We start from the raw sequence: 19307 nt of genomic DNA, 5'->3' as shown, positions 1-19307 counted from the left end.
TTATAGTGCCTCTTGTGAAGTCACAGGGGGAAAAGCATTTTTCCTATGTATACCAAAAAAAAAAAAAACAATGGTGTACTTGGAATAATACTTAAATCATACTAATACATAATGGTGCAGACCATCTAGTGTAATCTGGGGAGGAGGACAATGTTAAAGATCACCAGCCACACAGTATCTTGAGTGTGGATACTAAGAAGGGAGAAACCAAATGGTGTAGAATACATATATTTATTAAACACAATATTAAAAGCAGCTTACTTAAAGTCTTTGTGGGTTCTCAGTCATGTGCTCACATTCACCCCGACTTGGTGCCTCCGCCAATCAATGCTTCCTAGTGCTCACGAGTACTCCAAGCACACCACCCGACAAAAATAACCACCGCAAACCCCACAGCTAGCATTACAGCTTGGTTGGGGTCTCGCTGTCCTCCACCCACCCTGGACCCAAGACCAGGATCCAACTTCCAGTGGGTAGACCTCTCCGAATCCAGAGAGTAAAGCAGGATAGCTCTTACAAGAGCTAGTGATTATAATCCAAGGAAGTGTAATGAGAATAGCAATCCCCAGAATGAATATAGCTGTTTTCTTGGCCATAGATTGGCATTTCAAATACCTTCATTTGTGCATTACCCTTTGAGACATGGTGAAGTCACAGGCTTACTTCTCCTATTGCCTGTGCTCCAAACAAAATTAATCTCAAACAGAGGCGGCTCTAGACTTTATGAGGCCTTAGGCGAAACTCAAACATAAAGCCCCATTAACACCACGGAAGTGAAAAGTGCAATACAAGCACACATATACACATTGATGCACATAGACACACACACGCATAAAATCACAATGTGTATCTGGCTGTGTGTATTTCTGAGTGTGTCTTGCACTGTCTATCAGTGTGTGTCCCTGAGAGTGTGTGTCTGACAGAGAGTATCCTTGTGTGTGTAAATGTATGTCTCTGTGAGCACGTGTGCGTTTTTGTCTGGGACTGTATGTGTATAGGGGAAGCTGATTGAAGTGTGTTGTGTGTATGGGGGTCTGCCTGTAGCCTTTGTGTTTATGGCAAAGCTATGTTTCTTGACTGTGTGTGTATGGTGAATGTCTTCAGCTGGTGTCTGTGACAGTGTTAGTAAAGGGGTACCTGTGGCAGGGAGAGCGTGACAGGGTGAATGGAGTAAATGGGATGGGGGTGGTTGTGAGAGAGAATGAGGGAGAGGGAGTATGACATGATTTGATGAGGGAGTTTGACAGGGCGGAGGTAAGTATGCCAGGGCAATTTTGGTATGGTAATAAGGATGAGTGTGACAGGATTGGAGGGGTTAATATGACAGGATAAGTGTAACATAGTTGGTGGGTGAGTATGACAGAGTTGGAGTAAAGGTGGAGTGGTTGGAGGGAGGAGTGTGACAGGATTCCTTCTTTAGAACAGGTGCTCAAAATTGCACAGCATATTCAAGATGTGGTCCTAACATTGATTTATAAAGAGGCAATAGTATATTTTCATCCAGAGAATTTATTTCCCTATCTATATATGACAATACCTTACTGGCCTTAGCAACGGCCGATTGACATTGCATTTTGTTGCCTAGTTTATTGTCTATAATAATTACCAAATCATTCATATGTGTTATTATCCCTAATTCACTACTATTTAGGGTGTAAGTTGCTTGTTTATTTTTTACCCCAAAATGCATAACTTTGCATTTTTCCACATTGATTTTCATCTACTATTTGAGTGCCCAGTCCTCCAATCTATGTAAATCCCTCTGCAGAAAAACAATATCTGCCTCACATAGTACTCTTTTACAAAGTTTTGTGGCATCTGCAAACACTGAAACATGGCTTTTAATGCCTATTTTAAGATCATTTATAATATGTTAAATAGAAGAGTTCCCAGAAGAGAACACATACCACTATTGTCCAGCTTGACGATTTACCATTTATGACAACTCTCTGTGTGTTGTCTAATTCTCTTGGGGAGAGTGTTGTTAATTTAACAATCCACCTCATTTCCTGTTGTAATAATTGTATTATGTAAATAAAAATACCCACCCCTCCAATATTTGTTTACCTTCTCCATTGACAAAATATCTAATAATTTAGGCTCTCCATCATGTTGTTTAAAAAAATATATAAAGATAGCAGATGTTCTTTAAAACTTCTAATATTTCTAATATGTCTGTGTGTTAGTGCACCTGTCAAGTAGTTTTTCCTACATATTGAAACCTAAACAGACAACTTAAAATATAAATAACATTAGTGGTATGGCAGGTTATCAATTGTCTAATTTTGTAGATCTTGACAGAATATAAACCTTAAAATTCCTTGATAGCTTGTCTATGGGTTGCTATTCCTGTACATGATAAACATTATCCACATTTGAAGAAACCTGTCTCATTATTTAAAAAAAAAACTTATTATTACCTTTATTTTTAAAACTACTTTTTAACTAACTTAATTTTATGTTTGTAATATTTTGTAACAGGATCCTCTGCAAGATCTCCCCCCTCCTGCCCCTCTCCCCCCAAAAATACACTTGCATGCATATATAAACACGTGCACACACACTGACAGGTGCACACAGACACCCACATGCACTCACAGACACACACATGCACTCAGACACTCACAGACGCACACACATACTCAGACACTCACACAGTGGTGTATTTTAATTTTGTGCTGTTTTCCTGGCACTATAATTCCCTATAGTGCCCCTCTCCCTCGTGTCCTTCCCTCCCCCACTCGACACTGAAGGGGTTAAAATCCTATGGGTATTTAGCAGATGCTTGATGTCCTCATGCACAGCGTGAGGAAATCCAGCATCAGTTAGCCGACTTTTGTTCACCTAACCACCCGAAAGTCAACATAGTGGCTGTCTGGTAGATAGCCATTAGAGGTGCAGTTACCCCTCACGGTAATTATTGCAGTTTCTGAGAAACTGCAATAATTACACTTGTAGGTTTAAGGGGACTGGGAAGATATAACTGGTATGTGAGCGCTCCAATTAATTATGCAGATCTACATAAAAATCAAGATGAAAATATCAATAAACTTAAAAATGACCAATCTCGCCGAGATCACCACAATGACCACCATAAACCACAATTGAATGTACTGGGTGAGTCTTATCTGAATCAAAATACTCTACACATATATATAAGAGTATAACAAAATATCATTTATTGTATAATAAACCAATCATAAAAAATGAAACAACATCTCAAAACGTCCAGTATCAGATGTAAACGTGATGAATAGTAAGGGGCCCCTTATTCATATTCTTGTCGACAAAGGACTGATGTAAAAAATCAGAGATGTGCACATTAGCATAAAAACTATATGTGAACTCAAAAAAGTTCAAGCAGTAGGCTCCAGTCCAGTCCGTGAAAAAATATATAAGTGGATAAACGGATAGTGCCCAGACGACCAAGCCGTCTTACGGAGAGGGAGCTCAAACACCAGCCAAACACCCTGGTCAAGACTAAGAGGGAAGCGATAGGGATGGCCCCAAAGGTGAAAAATCACATCCAGATATGGAAAACTATGGGGATATCACTTCAGCAACTTACCCTATCCGTCCGACCATCGGGTGAGAAACTGGGAGCACATAAACTCCAAACCGTGAGGGCTGCAGGAAAAAGGCCGTTCTCGCCAGGTCGCTTGCCGAAAATCAATGGCGGGTCGTAAAGGACGAATCGGCTGGGAAGTTCAAATCCGTCGGCGGTGTGGTGAGGTAGCAGACAGCACGTCTACGCGTTTCGTCCTAGCTGGAGGACTTTTTCAAGACAAAAGTCCTTGAAAAAGTCCTCCAGCTAGGACGAAACGCGTAGACGTGCTGTCTGCTACCTCACCACACCGCCGACGGATTTGAACTTCCCAGCCGATTCGTCCTTTACGACCCGCCATTGATTTTCGGCAAGCGACCTGGCGAGAACGGCCTTTTTCCTGCAGCCCTCACGGTTTGGAGTTTATGTGCTCCCAGTTTCTCACCCGATGGTCGGACGGATAGGGTAAGTTGCTGAAGTGATATCCCCATAGTTTTCCATATCTGGATGTGATTTTTCACCTTTGGGGCCATCCCTATCGCTTCCCTCTTAGTCTTGACCAGGGTGTTTGGCTGGTGTTTGAGCTCCCTCTCCGTAAGACGGCTTGGTCGTCTGGGCACTATCCGTTTATCCACTTATATATTTTTTCACGGACTGGACTGGAGCCTACTGCTTGAACTTTTTTGAGTTCACATATAGTTTTTATGCTAATGTGCACATCTCTGATTTTTTACATCAGTCCTTTGTCGACAAGAATATGAATAAGGGGCCCCTTACTATTCATCACGTTTACATCTGATACTGGACGTTTTGAGATGTTGTTTCATTTTTTATGATTGGTTTATTATACAATAAATGATATTTTGTTATACTCTTATATATATGTGTAGAGTATTTTGATTCAGATAAGACTCACCCAGTACATTCAATTGTGGTTTATGGTGGTCATTGTGGTGATCTCGGCGAGATTGGTCATTTTTAAGTTTATTGATATTTTCATCTTGATTTTTATGTAGATCTGCATAATTAATTGGAGCGCTCACATACCAGTTATATCTTTTCGGTTTCATTTAATAAGTCGCTCCCTTGTATGTGACGCAGCCCTACTGTTATTTCATCCCATTGGGTATATTTATTTCTCACTGTCAGTCCATATTACATTTACATTTTGTTAAGGGGACTGGGACACTGCACCCAGACCACTTCAATGAGCTGAAGTTGTCTGGGTGCCTATAGTGTCCCTTTAAGCACACTCTCTGACAGACACATACGCATTCACTGACACACACTGGCAGATACACACTGACTGTAACACACACACTCAATGACAAACACACAGACGTCACTGATTTGACACACACACATTCACTGACACACACTCATTCATTGACAGAGAGACACACACAAACACACTGAGAGACACACACTAAGTCACACACACTCTAAATGACAAACAGACTCTCACTGATTCAACAGACACTCACAAACATACACATGCATATACTAACAGAAGTGCCAAAAGCAATTGCCCTGGGCATTGATAAAATAGTGAATCCATGCTTCAATAAATATAAGTTCTCATGGGAGTTTTCACTGGCAATATCTCAATAGAAAGAGCACATTTATGCAGTGATATTCCTGCTTGCTGTTAGCAGTATAGCCATGGAAGGAACATTATCATGGGGAGATGTAATCATGGGTAGGACATCAGTTTCAGGTCAAATCTGAGTCAAAGGTTGGAGTCATTCTTGGGTCAAGTGTTGACACCAGAATTATGTACAGTTGTTTGGACATTTATCAACAAGCACACGGCACACGGTCCTGAAGCTCTTTCTTACAAAATTTGCATTTTGCTCTTAAGTTTTTCCCACTGGCATTTGGTATTTACATAAAATGCCCCCAAATATTTTTTTACCTTAATTTACTCTGTGGCACAGAGTCTTGTGTTCCTTTTTCTGCTTCTTGCTATGACTCAAGTTTTTATGAGGGAATTTGTATTGTCACAAAATTGATTACATTTTTCCCATGCATCAGAAGGCACTGGCAACCATCTTTTCAGAAACTAAAGTCCAGGATACCATCTGCAAGTTTTATCCACTAATCTGTTTGTTGGCCTGTTTAGTTTATTTTCTGCTGTATTAGCTTATTATAAGTATAGTTAACTTAAAGCATTTTACATTCTTTACGTTACAATGGAAATTATTAAATTGATAAAAAAATTTTTTATTTAAATCAAACAACTCTGCAGGTAACTGTACAGTTAAAAACAGTCTGCTGAGTACAACACTGGAGCGGCTAACAGAAAATATAGGCAGACTACTGAGTATAGCACACTGGATGAGTTAACTGTTCAGTTGTTTAAATTATGCTGAGTACATTATTGGAGTAGTTAAAGTATAAGTAGTCCTTATTTGCTGAGTACAGTCCTGTAGATGACTATATCTAGTAGATAAAGCAGGCAGTAAAGGAGGAGAGGGAGACACGTACTATTTACAGTGTAAAAAGGGGTGCAATCGAGTATCATGTGGAAGCACTGCTCTACATTGCCTGTGTTCTTGTCACTACTTGTATGATGACCCTATGACATTTCACCTCAAATTATATCGAGGATGACTCAAAGGTCAAGGATAAAGCCCAGCACTGCTGAATTCTTTGTTCGGAAGATGACACACAAGACAATGACCTAGTGGGACCACAGACAGTGCTGGACTTAGAGGTCCATGTTCCTGGAGCTGAAAATAAATGTATGGCTCTGATGAGCAATTTGAATTTAAATTTTCATTGTCATAGAAGGTATGGACTACATGTATGACATATAGAGCAACTACAACTGGTCCGCGTGACCTCTGGATTCTCACTCCCATGTGATTGTGTCACATATTTGAAGCTGCATATATAACATACATTCCAGTCTCCATGCACAGTACAAGCTGAGATCTGAAGAGTTAGTAGTAACCCCCCTTTGGGGGACTATTTAAAAGATTGGCCTGAAGATTGGCCTGATTCAATAACCCTATGTTAATCTAACCCTGACTGCAGCACTTCCAGAGTAACATGCAGTGGACAGTTGTTCCCAGGGAGATAAACTTACTTTTTGTTTTTTTCCTGCCTTACAAGTCAATGTTATCTAGTTGCTATACCTGCGTGAATCTCAGTTTGGGTGCAGATGAATGTGGTTTTGTGGACCTTGTCCTGCTTCCTACTTCCTAGAAGTGAAATCAGTTTTAATCAGTATAATATTTACTGAACCAATTCACTATGTTTGTATGGTGTGTTACATTCATAGGTGTCATTAGCTTATTTGTTGTTTGTTTTTTTAGGTGATGCTGTATTTTATGCCAGCATGTGACTCACTTATTACCAGTGAACATCCCTGACAGAGAAATATATTTCCCAGACAGAGCAAAATCAACCTCATAAGCAAGCCTAGAAATCATAATTCCATAACTCGTTTAGCAGATCGCATTGTGAGATTTCATGCCTAACATTTTTAATTTTCTGACCTGAATTCCATGGAATTCAGTGGGGTCAAACATCCAGCTGGCCAATTCGCTATACAGGTGGTCCTCACTTTACGACCTTCCTGTTTTACGACAGCTCGCATTTACGACCAGCTCTCTAGCATGGGGATTCAAGGGATTCCCCATGTTAGAGAGCTGGTCTATGTTTGTGGAATATTCCCCAAAAATAGATTTGAGGGATTCCCTGCTCTGCTGCGCTTGTCTATGTTCAGGACAATTTGAGAACACTCACATGAAAACATTTGCAGCTGAGTTAGTTTTATATAGATAGCTAAGTAAAAAAAGGTTATATTTTAAAAAGAGAATCAAATTAGTCCCAAAGGGACACTATAACCACCAAACACTTAGCTCATTGAAGTAGTCTGGGTGCTGTGAACCTGTCCCCTTAAAACTGCAATGTTAATTATTGCAGTTTCTGATAAACTATAATGATTACCTTGCAGAGTTAAGTCTACCTCTAGTGACTGTCAAGCACTTCCTGGTCACCTAACTAATGCTGGACATTCTCAACCTCTGCATGAGAACATCCAGCCTCAGTCAAATTCCCATAGGAAAGCAGTGCTGCAATTCTGCAACATACGCATCCAATAGAAGGTTCTTCAGAGATTCAACAATGGTGTAGTTTGAAAGATGACATTGTAGCATATCAAACACGAAATCAGTAGATAACACTCAGCGTGACATGGACACTAAATTGCTTTAAGCCTCTATGAAGATGTATGTACCATTATATATATATATATATATATATATATATATATATATATATATAATTTGTGCTCGGAATTTATCTAACACGTAATGAAATGTAAAGGGGAAGCAAAAGTTGGTTGAGGTGTGCCGCTGACAGAGCGTCAGCTGCTGTGTTGTGGACACCAGGAATGTGGATACAGACTAGGAAGAACTTAGAGGTAGCTGCCAACCATGTCAGCCTGCGAATCAGCCTCATAATTGTTAGGGAGGAGGACCGACCTTTGTTAATGATGTCGCAGGCTGCGGAGTTGTCGGAGAAGCATCTAACTGCCTTGCCGGTCCAAAGGTGACCCCACGTGTGGGCGGCCGCTACGATGGGGTAGATCTCAAATAAAGTAGATGTTTCTCTAAAGGCCAGCAAGGCATCCGTCTCAGGGGGCCAGTTGTCCCTAAACCAGTGGTTGCCGCAGATGGCTGCGAACCCTGTGTGGGCTGCTGTGTCTGTGTGAATTGAAGGTGAATGCTCTGAAAGTGGGGGAATAAACAAAGACAAATAAACAAAGGGAATAAACAAAGAGATACCATTCCAATCAGCCAGAAAACTACTCCACATGAGTAAATCTGACTTAGCCGGTTGGGCATGAGTCGGGCACACCGTGGAGCAAGTTGAGAAGCCTGGAGACAAAAGATCTACCCTGTAGAATGATGCGCATAGCAAAGTTAACCCCTTAAGGACACATGACATGTGTGACATGTCATGATTCCCTTTTATTACAGAAGTTTGGTTCTTAAGGGGTTAAGGGGCCCCAATAAGGACTGGAGGCTCCTCCTTGTGCACGCAACACTCTGCAGGAACAGGACAATCTCGTTCTTAATGTGGGACAGCTTGTCTGGTGGTAAACTGGCTTGGAAGGTAGTGGTGTTAGTGGTGTTGAGTACTATGCCCAAGAAAACTAGCTTAGTGGAGGGGTCGAGTGTTTTGCTAGGTGACAAGGGGACCCCGAGTGTTGTGAAAAAAGCTGTGGTGGAGTGTATGAAGTGAGGGGATTTTGAACCTGGTTCTATCAATAGAAAATCGTCTAGGTAGTGGATGACAGAGGGGCACCTGCAGAGGGTTTCTGCAAGGATATCGAATAACCTGGGGCTGCTCCTAGAGCCAAAAGTGAGCTGGGTGGCGAAAAAATACCTGTTTCTCCATTTAACACCATGTAAGTGCCATAGTGAGGGGTGAATAGGTAATAATTTGAAGGCGTTTGTTATATCTGTTTTGCTCAACCAAGCTCCACTACCAGCTAATAAGTGGGCCTCCAGACTAAGCGCTGAGAAATCAAGCCTAATTACAGCAAAAACTATCCCCACGAAACACCGACCACAAGTAGACCCCCCACGAGCTCCATGGGCCGTAAAAATAAGAAAAAGATGCCAGACCACTCAGCCCCTGGGCTCACAATAGGGGAAATGTGGAGGCAAGCACGCGGCCCCAGTGAAGCCAATATGGCGGCGCTCCATGGAGGCTGCACGGATTTCTCGGATGGCTACTCAGAGGAAGATGATGAGGAATACCTCCGAGCACCAGACCCAAAACCAAAAGAAAAACCTAGCAAGATAAGGATGCTGATCTAGTGACCACCGGGGTGCTGAAAGCCCTCCTCGCAGACCTGCAGAAAAACATTCTCACAGACGTCACAGCACTGAGGGGAGAGCTGCAGGGCTTGACAGGCCGCATTACTGAGCTGAAGGCCTCCTCTCAAGACCAAAAACGCACTATCGCTACACTGCAAAGCGACATGCAGGATTTGAGCTGCAAAAACGCGATGCTTGAACGGCGCCTGGACGCCCAGGAGGATGCGAGAAGGAGACACAACATTAAGGTTAGGGGGATCCCGGAGGAGCTGCCGGAGACAGAACTCCCGAACACGATCAAACGCCTCCTAACACACATACTGCCCCCAGGTCCAACTAAACCTATCGCACCCACAGACCTTTTCCGGATCCCAAAGCCCGCTAAGGCCCCAGACACAGCCACAAGGGACACTATTCTATCCTTTAAAAACGGACCGGACAAAACTACGTTCCTCACCGCCCTACGGGGAAAAAACCCTTACAATTTGAAAATGCACAGTTAACCTTTTACAGCGACCTGCCAAAGGGAACCCTGGAGTGGCGTAGATCGCTCCGACCCCTCACCGCCATACTCCAACAACGCAAAATTCAATATCGCTGGCGGTCCCCTCACATACTATTTGTGCAGCGAGGTGAGACAACCTATCAAATCCACGACCCACAGGACGCAACGGAGTTGCTACAGGCCCTAGGCTAAACCTGGGACTCACTCGGGCCTTCGAGCCCCCACCACACCGAATCGGAGCTGGGATCCGGCGAACAGCGCCACGTTTGTACCCCGAAACCTCACACCAGTCACCTAAACAGAGCTGAGGAACTTGCGCTCCAACCCCAGCGCCACCATTACCTGGCTATACCGGACTAATACATCCGCCCTCTCAGAGCAACCTATAACCCCAAGGACTTACCTTACCAACATCTGGGATAACGACACCAGCCCTGCATGAACGGTCTTCACATGGAAGCTTACAGCCCAGCCAGGGAATTGGTTGAATGACTGCTTGACTGTACTGGCATGCAAGGCTTACTGCCAGGGCAGATCACTCCTACATTGCCAGTGCTGTATGGCTAACTGACCCAGTTCTCTTTGCCACCAGTTGATGCTTAAATGATTTTGCTAGCTATGTCTTTTTCAAAATTCTTTTTTTTTAACTTTCTCCTCACGCTGACATAGCTTTACATACAGGCTCTTAAGCCATGCACCGTTATAATTGGAGTGTATCTTATAAATGCAAAGCCAGCATACAATCACACTTAGAATGAGCCTCAGAATTAAAGGGGTGAAACCCCTGTGAAAAACCCATCACCAGATAATCTACCAGGTGCCTAGCTGGATGTGACTGGAGATAGTATTCCAGTATGTCAATGTTGACTTCGGTCAGTCATTTCTTAGGAGACAGAAGGGCTGGGCAAATGGACTTGGAGTGGGTTCTGAAGCAAATGGAGCAGATATGCAGTGCTCCGCTTGTCGTGAGATTACATACTCCGGCGTTAAAGTCACTGCACACCCGAACCCTGCCTAGAAATGTGATGTGACTGTCTGGCGTGTCACTCCAACCGGCACCCTGACTAGTGTGTGGGGTGGGGGGGGGGGGGGGGCTGTGGAAGTGATTGTCGTACTAGTGAGCATAGTTTGGGAGGTCAGCAGTAGGGCCATGGAGTTGACATTATTAGCCTTGGAAATGCCCTTACTGATGAAGTCAGGGACAGGGTGAGCCGGGGAAACGTAAGAAGTGGGTTTGGCTGAGACCGTCAGGGGTAGGTTTGCCGAGCCAGACAAGGCATCTTGTGTGGCTATAGCGGATTCCAGTTTCGCTAGTCTGTGATTGATTATTTGGAGGTTGGCGAGTATAGCAGCCAGGGTGTCTCGTGTGGAATACGAAGTGTGAGCTGGCAGGATTTGTGAACTACAGCCTGGCCTGGGAACGTTGGCTTGAGTGGTCATGAGCCTATATAGTTCGGCCTTTCTGGCCGTGGCAGGAAAGGGGATACCCCTGCTTCTGAGCTCCACTGAGATTTTTGGAATGGTCCAGTATCTCAGGGACCTGTGGGTAAAAGGGGTGAGGGTTTTCTCCAGAGACCCAGGCCTGACTGGCATGCTGGCTATATTGCCCGATGGTAGATTGGTGATTGACCTTTGAGATATCTGAAAGAGAATAATGATTTGAATAAGTAGGGTGAAGAGGAGGTGAGGTTGAGACCTCTGGAGAACTGGCCTGCTAGCTAGTGCCGAAGCGAAAAGTTTACCTAGACGAAGTGACAGGTGAGGCCCTGCTAGTGCCAAGTGGCGGAGAGAGGCTCTACCTATGATTTGGCCCGAGGGGATTTTGTGGCCACATGCGTGTAGGCCTCTCGGTGACCGTAGAGAGAGTCAAAACGTGTGGCCGTGACTTTGGAAACCCTAGCTATAGCCCACAAGAAGGGCGAGCGAGGTGGCTAACAATGATTTGGTCGTGGGACGAACCTCTGTGTATGAGGTGGGGGTGTAGACCTCGCGGGACCAGGTTTTTAATTAAATAGCTAAGGCCAGAACCTAACCTTAGGAGTCAGTTCTCTAAACTACTGGGGCTTGTCTCTCGTAGTGATGTATAAGTACGTATGTAAATACCTAACCTTGAGTATAAGACCTGTTAGTTCGGACAAAGCACAGGTAGACTTCAATATGGCTATAAAACCGCTTCTGTAGGAAAACAGGCTTGATCCAGAACCTAAGGAAAAAGGAGATGCTAGTGGGCCTGAGGCGTGCCACCGGTGTGCCAAGTGTAAAAATGTAGAACGTATGGGTAGGTGTGTACCAGAGGTACTGTAACGTAAGCATGAGTAAGCTGAGGGACCTGAACGTTGGTCCATAGTAAGAGACAGGCCCCTGGGTACCTGGGGGGGGGGGGGGGGGAGGGGGGGATTGCTGAGTGACCCAGAAAATAAAAAGGGGTTTAAATGGCCAACTGTTTTTGTTTAAGAGGGTAACCCTTTTGTGGAAACCGCAGAGTGCTGGGAATAAGTTCATAATTAAATGTAACGGTGGAACGGGAAAAGGTGCCACAGGACTATGATAAATACAGGGGGAAAAAACTGAGTATAAACTTTAAATATAACAAGGAAATAGACATGTATAGTTTCACACTGGGGTATATACAAAACATATAGGAATACCTGTTTATCCCTCCCGCGTTCGGCTAAGCGAACAAGAGAGGGATTTAACCTATAAAACAACTTCAGACTGTATGATTAAATGGAAACGGCTGCATAAAAGCCGTACGTAAGCGTGTTCGGCTGTATGAACGTGTGAAACAGTCGAACATAGGGTAAGTATGAGCGATCGGTATGTAATATTTAAACGAATGAAAGAAAGGTGAGTATGAAGTTCTGCGTTCGGCTATTAGACGCGCGAACGCAGAAGTAACCGAACGGCGTAAGGAATGAAATGGTAAGTATTACTAATAATAATAGGGAGCCTATCCCCGTGTTTTTAGGCCCCAATGTGGGAAATAGCCGAACGTCATTTCCCACGTTTGTGCTTACGTGTAGGTGCTGGTCTCGTGACCGGAAGCCGGACACGAGTAATGAAGGCGGTTTGGAAGCCGGTGAAGGAGCTCGGAGGTCGGTGACAGGAGCTGAAATGAGGGACTAGATACTCGAGGCAGAATTTGGCGGCAACCTCGACCAGAAGTACAGGTAACCAAGGAGACAAACGGCTTGCAAGACAAAGGTAAGTAGGGTTTAAATAGGATCATTACTCCTCCCACAAATTCAGGCCAAATGGCCTTCCAACATATATAACACACTGATCAGCCACAACACATGCTTGACCACCTGCCTAATATCATGTAGGTCACCCTCCAAAATAGCTCTGATGAGTCAAGGCGTGGACTCCACAAGACCTCTAAGTGTGTCATGTGGTATCAGGCATCAAGACATTAGATTCATCCCACAGATAATCTGGGGAATTAGGAAGGTCATGTTCCTTAAACCATGTTCCTCTATGTCATGTTCCTCAAACAATTCCTGAACAATTTTTGCAGCGTGGCAGAGTGCATTATCCTGCTGAAAGAGGCTACTGCAATCAGGGAACATCATTCCCATGAAGTTGTGTATGTGATCTGCAAGAAAGTCTAGGTAGGTGGTATGTATCAAATTAACATCCAAATGAATGTTAGAATCCAAGGTTTCCCAGCAGACCACTCCCCAGAGCATAACACTGCCTCCAGTGGTCTGCCATCTTCCCATAGTGCATCCTGCTGACATTAATATAGTTAAAAAACAAATAAAGGATACAGAGGCGCTATTTATTTCTCAAACCTGGTGCAGCTAAAATTACCCAAATGTAGTGACACCTATTACACTTACAAATGTGATTGAGAAAAGAAAAAAAGGTAATTAGCGCTCACAGAAAGAAATTGGTATTACCTTGTAGATACAATATTTCAGGTAATCACACAAACAGTTTTTTCTTGTAACCTACATATAAATGGATAAAACACACATAGTGTAACCTGTATATACAATATCAAAGTGAGGAAAAAAAATTTCATCAAACTCACAATTTCCAGAGTCTTTTAAAAGTTGGCTCTAAGCTTTTAGCGCTTATCGTCTCCTCCTTGAGACATATAGTATAGATACTTCAGGTATGTCCGCAGGAACATGGAACTGATGAGATTGTAGCAGACTCCAGAGTAGGTATAAAAAAATTATTTATTTTAAAAAATAGTTTAAAATAAAGAATGTATATATATACAAATATAGCACAATGCGTTTCAACCATAAGAGGTCTTTTTCAAGTGCATCTGACTTGACAATGAGCTTAGAAATACTTATATATAGTGATGTCCTGAACTGTTCGCTGGCACCTCACAGTCAGCAGACACATTCCAGTCAATCAGCAGCAGACCCTCCCTCCCAGACCCTCCCTCCCATTCATTGTGAAGCTGCATTCTTAGTGAGAGGAGGTACAGTGTAGCTGCTGCTGATTTGATAGGGAAATTGATAGCTAGGCTAGTGTATTCAGTGTCCACTACAGTCCTGAAGGACTCATCTGATCTCTGCTGTAAGGACAGCACCCCAAAAAGTCATTTTTAGGGCTAGAACATCAGTCTGCTTTTTTTGTGTAATGTAATTGCAGTTGCCTGCCTGCCAGCCTGTGTGTCAGTCTCACAGCATATACTGTGCCCACTTGCCCAGTGCCACCACTCACCCACTGGTGTCCCAATAGCTTGCATTTAAAATAAACAAAACTTTTTTGACTGCAATATAATAGCAGTCAGTTTCCTTCACGAGTGTGCGTTTCAGGGCCTGCCCAGTGCCACCACTCACCCACTGGTGTCCCAATAGCTTGCATTTAAAAAAAACAAAACTTTTTTGACTGTAATATAATAGCAGTCAGTTTCCTTCACGAGTGTGCGTTTCAGGGCCTGCCCAGTGCCACCACTCACTCACGGGTGTCACAATAGCTTGCATTTAAAAAAACCAAAACTTTTTTGACTGTAATATAATAGCAGTCAGTTTCCTTCACAAGTGTGCGTTTCAGGGCCTGCCCAGTGCCACCACTCACCCACTGGTGTCCCAATAGCTTGCATTTAAAAAAAACAAAACTTTTTTGACTGTAATATAATAGCAGTCAGTTTCCTTCACGAGTGTGCGTTTCAGGGCCTGCCCAGTGCCACCACTCACTCACGGGTGTCACAATAGCTTGCATTTAAAAAAAACAACAACTTTTTTGACTGTAATATAATAGCAGTCAGTTTCCTTCCAACGTGTGCGTTTCAGGGCCTGCAAGGGCACAGTGTCACACCAGTGCAACTTATATCTAGTGTAACAGTAGTGTACATTTAAAAAAAAAAAAAATACAATGTTGACTGTAATAGATTGAATAGCAGTTAGTTGTCTGCCAGCGTGTGTGTCAGGCTCACAGTGTATACTGTGCCCACTTGCCCAGTGCCACCACTCACTCACTGGTGTCACAATAGCTTGCATTTAAAAAAAACAAAACTTTTTTGACTGTAATATAATAGCAGTCAGTTTCCTTCACGAGTGTGCGTTTCAGGGCCTGCCCAGTGCCACCACTTACTCACTGGTGTCACAATAGCTTGCATTTAAAAAAAACAAAACTTTTTTGACTGTAATATAATAGCAGTCAGTTTCCTTCAAACGTGTGCGTTTCAGGGCCTGCCAGGGCACAGTGTCACACCAGTGCAACTCATATCTGGTGTAAAAGTAGTGTACATTAAAAAAAATGTACTGTAATTTTGACTGTAATAGATTAAATAGCAGTTAGTTGTCTGCAAGCGTGTGTGTCAGGCCTACAGCTTCTATTCTGCCAACTTCTGCCAGTGCACAGTGCCACTCATATCTGTTGTCACAGTAGCTTGCACGCATAGTACCACTAATCGAAAAAAAAATGACAGGCAGAGGCAGGCCACCCTGCAGGGGCCGTCGTGGTCGTGGTACTGTGATTACCTTTGGCCCTAGAATAATGCCCAGTGTTCCTAGGCCACGTACCCTGAACTGGAAATGTTCTGAGGACATAGTTGACTGGCTAACACAGGACACCCAATATTCTACAGTTTCCGCTCGGATCCTTGATGCACCATCCTCCTCCAGCTTAGCTTCGGGCACCACTCAAGTTACCACTCGCCTGCCGCCACCACCAACACTAGCACCACAGCTGCTTCACTTGGTATGTCAGAGGAGTTATTTACACATCCGTTTTAAGAAATGAGTGATGCACAACCATTATTGCCAGAGGATGTAGATAACAGGGATATGTCTCAGTCAGGCAGCATTACACACATGGACGTATGGTGTGATGATGATGATGTTGTACCCGCTGCTGCTTCCTTTGCTGAGTTGTCAGATACAAGTGAAGCCGTTGATGATGACGATGCGTCCATGGATGTCACGTGGGTGCCCGCTAGAACAGAAGAAGAACAGGGGGAAAGTTCAGATGGGGAGACAGAGAGGAGGAGGAGGAGACGAGTTGGAAGCAGGGGGAGGTCATCGCAAGGAGCCAGTGGCACAGTCAGACAGCATGCATCGGCACCCGGGGTCAGCCAGACAGCACGTCAATCAACGCATGCTGTTGCCACCACCAGAATGCCGTCATTGCAGAGCTCAGCAGTGTGGCATTTTTTTTGTGTGTCTGCCTCTGACTAGTGATGTCGCGAACATAAAATTTTCGGTTCGCGAACGGCGAACATGAACTTCCGCAAACATTCGCGAACCGGCGAACCGCCATAGACTTCAATGGGCAGGCAAATTTTAAAACCCACAGGGACTCTTTCTGGCCACAATAGTGATGGAAAAGTTGTTTCAAGGGGACTAACACCTGGACTGTGGCATGCCGGAGGGGGGTCCATGGCAAAACTCCCATCGAAAATTACACAGTTGATGCAGAGTCTGGTATTAATCCATAAAGGGCATAAATCACCTAACATTCCTAAATCACAATGGATATGGATTGACACCTGACATATGACATATTGACACCTTGACATATGGATTGACACCTGTCCTCAGAGACAATGATACACACTGACACAGAGCAGAATAGGGACTGTTCCCCTACAAAGGGCCACTTGCCAGATATGGATTGACACCTGTCCTCAGAGACCCTGATACACACTGACAGAGCAGAATAGCGACTGTTCCCCCTACATAGGGTCACTTGGCAGATATGGATTGACACCTATCCTAAGGATCCCTGATACACACTGACACAGAACAGAATAGGGACTGTTCCCCCTACATAGGGTTACTTGGCAGATATGGATTGACACCTGTCCTCAGAGACCCTGATACACACTGACACAGAGCAGAATAGGGACTGTTCCCCCTACATAGGGTCACTTGGCAGATATGGATTGGCACCTGTCCTCAGAGACCCTGATACACACTGACACAGAGCAGAATAGGGACTTTTCCCCCTACATAGGGTCACTTGGCATATACGGATTGACACCTTTCCTCAGGGACCCTGATACACACTGACGCAGAGCAGAATAGGGACTGTTCCCCCTACCTAGGGTCACTTGGCAGATATGGATTGACACCTGTCCTCAGGGACCCTGATACACACTGACACAGAGCAGAATAGGGACTGTTCCCCCTACATATGGTCACTTGGCAGATATGGAGTGACACCTATCCTAAGGATCCCTGATACACACTGACACAGAGCAGAATAGGAACTGTTCCCCCTACATAGGGTCACTTGGCAGATATGGATTGACACCTGTCCTCAGGGACCCTGATACACACTGACACAGAGCAGAATAGGGACTGTTCCTCCTACATAGGGTCACCATTTTTAGCCCAAGGCAGCTCATCTCAACAGGCCTTTTTTTAGTCAAATGTATCGCCCACTGTCAGTCCCTTCGGGATCCATCCCTCATTCATCTTAATAAAGGTGAGGTAATCTAGACTTTTTTGACCTAGGCGACTTCTCTTCTCTGTGACAATACCTCCTGCTGCACTGAATGTCCTTTCTGACAGGACACTTGAAGCGGGGCAGGCCAGAAGTTCTATTGCAAATTGGGATAGCTCAGGCCACAGGTCAAGCCTGCACACCCAGTAGTCAAGGGGTTCCTCGCTCCTCAGAGTGTCGATATCTGCAGTTAAGGCGAGGTAGTCTGCTACCTGTCGGTCAAGTCGTTCTCTGAGGGTGGATCCCGAAAACACTGTGGCGATGTGTAGGACTTCAACATCAACAACACGTCTTTAAAGCGTCCTGTCCTTGCCGGCGTGGTCGTGGGAGGAGGAGGATGACTTTCACCTCTTCCCCTGATAGATTCCCGTTGTGCTGTGACATCACCCTTATATGCTGTGTAAAGCATACTTTTTAATTTATTTTGCAAATGCTGCATCCTTTCCGACTTGTTGTAATTTGGTAACATTTCAGCCCCTTTCTGCTTATACCGGGGGTCTAGTAGCGTGGACACCCAGTACAGGTCGTTCTCCTTCAGCCTTTTTATACGAGGGTCCCTCAACAGGCACGACAGCATGAAAGACCCCATTTGCACAAGGTTGGATGCCGAGCTACTCATTTCCCGTTCCTCCTCAGTGATCTCAATGAAGGTATGTTCTTCCCCCCAGCCACATACAAAACCACGGGTACCAGATAGATGGGAACAACGAGCACCCTGGGATGCCTGTTGTGGTTGGTCTTCCTCCTCCTCCTCAAAGCCACATTCTTCCTCTGACTCCTCTTCCTCACAATCCTCTTCCAGTGTTGCCGCAGGTCCAGCAAGCGATGCTGATAAGGCTGTTTCTGGTGGTGATGGTGACCACAACTCTTCCTCTTCCTCTTCACGCTCATCTACGGCCTGATCCAGCACTCTTCGCAGGGCACGCTCCAGAAAGAAAACAAATGGTATGATGTCGCTGATGGTGCCTTCGGTGCGACTGACTAGGTTTGTCACCTCCTCAAAAGGACGCATGAGCCTACAGGCATTGCGCATGAGCGTCCAGTAACATTGTGGTGGAATCTCAGTAAAAATAAATTTACTAGGACAAGATTGCCACATGGTATGTGCATTTGCATATGTTGATGTACCAAATGTACAATGTACAATCAGTAGTGTAAGGAGCATAAGTAGGAATACAGGATATACGAGTATTTCCCCTCCTCCATTGTGCTGGGCAAGCCATGTGGTCAAACAGGATTTTAGTCTCTATTCGGTTGATTAGATAAGAGTATGTGTAGGTTGAACTGATTATGGGAGGAGCTACATGCCTATATAAGGGACCTACACTGTATGATCAGGACTCAGCCTTTGCTGTTTTTTGGTGACATTAGTCCCTCTGAGTCCCGATCGGTGAACCGAATAAAGAATCTCTTCCTTCCTGAAGAAACCTGTGTCCATCTCTCTGTGCTTGGCTTCCGTCAGTTTCTCCGGTATCATTTGGTGCATTGGCCGGGAAGCTCATCGTTC

The sequence above is a fragment of the Pelobates fuscus genome, chromosome 2 (assembly GCF_036172605.1).
Source record: "Pelobates fuscus isolate aPelFus1 chromosome 2, aPelFus1.pri, whole genome shotgun sequence".
Lineage (NCBI taxonomy): Eukaryota > Metazoa > Chordata > Amphibia > Anura > Pelobatidae > Pelobates > Pelobates fuscus.
Note: the sequence above shows the minus strand (reverse complement) of the source record.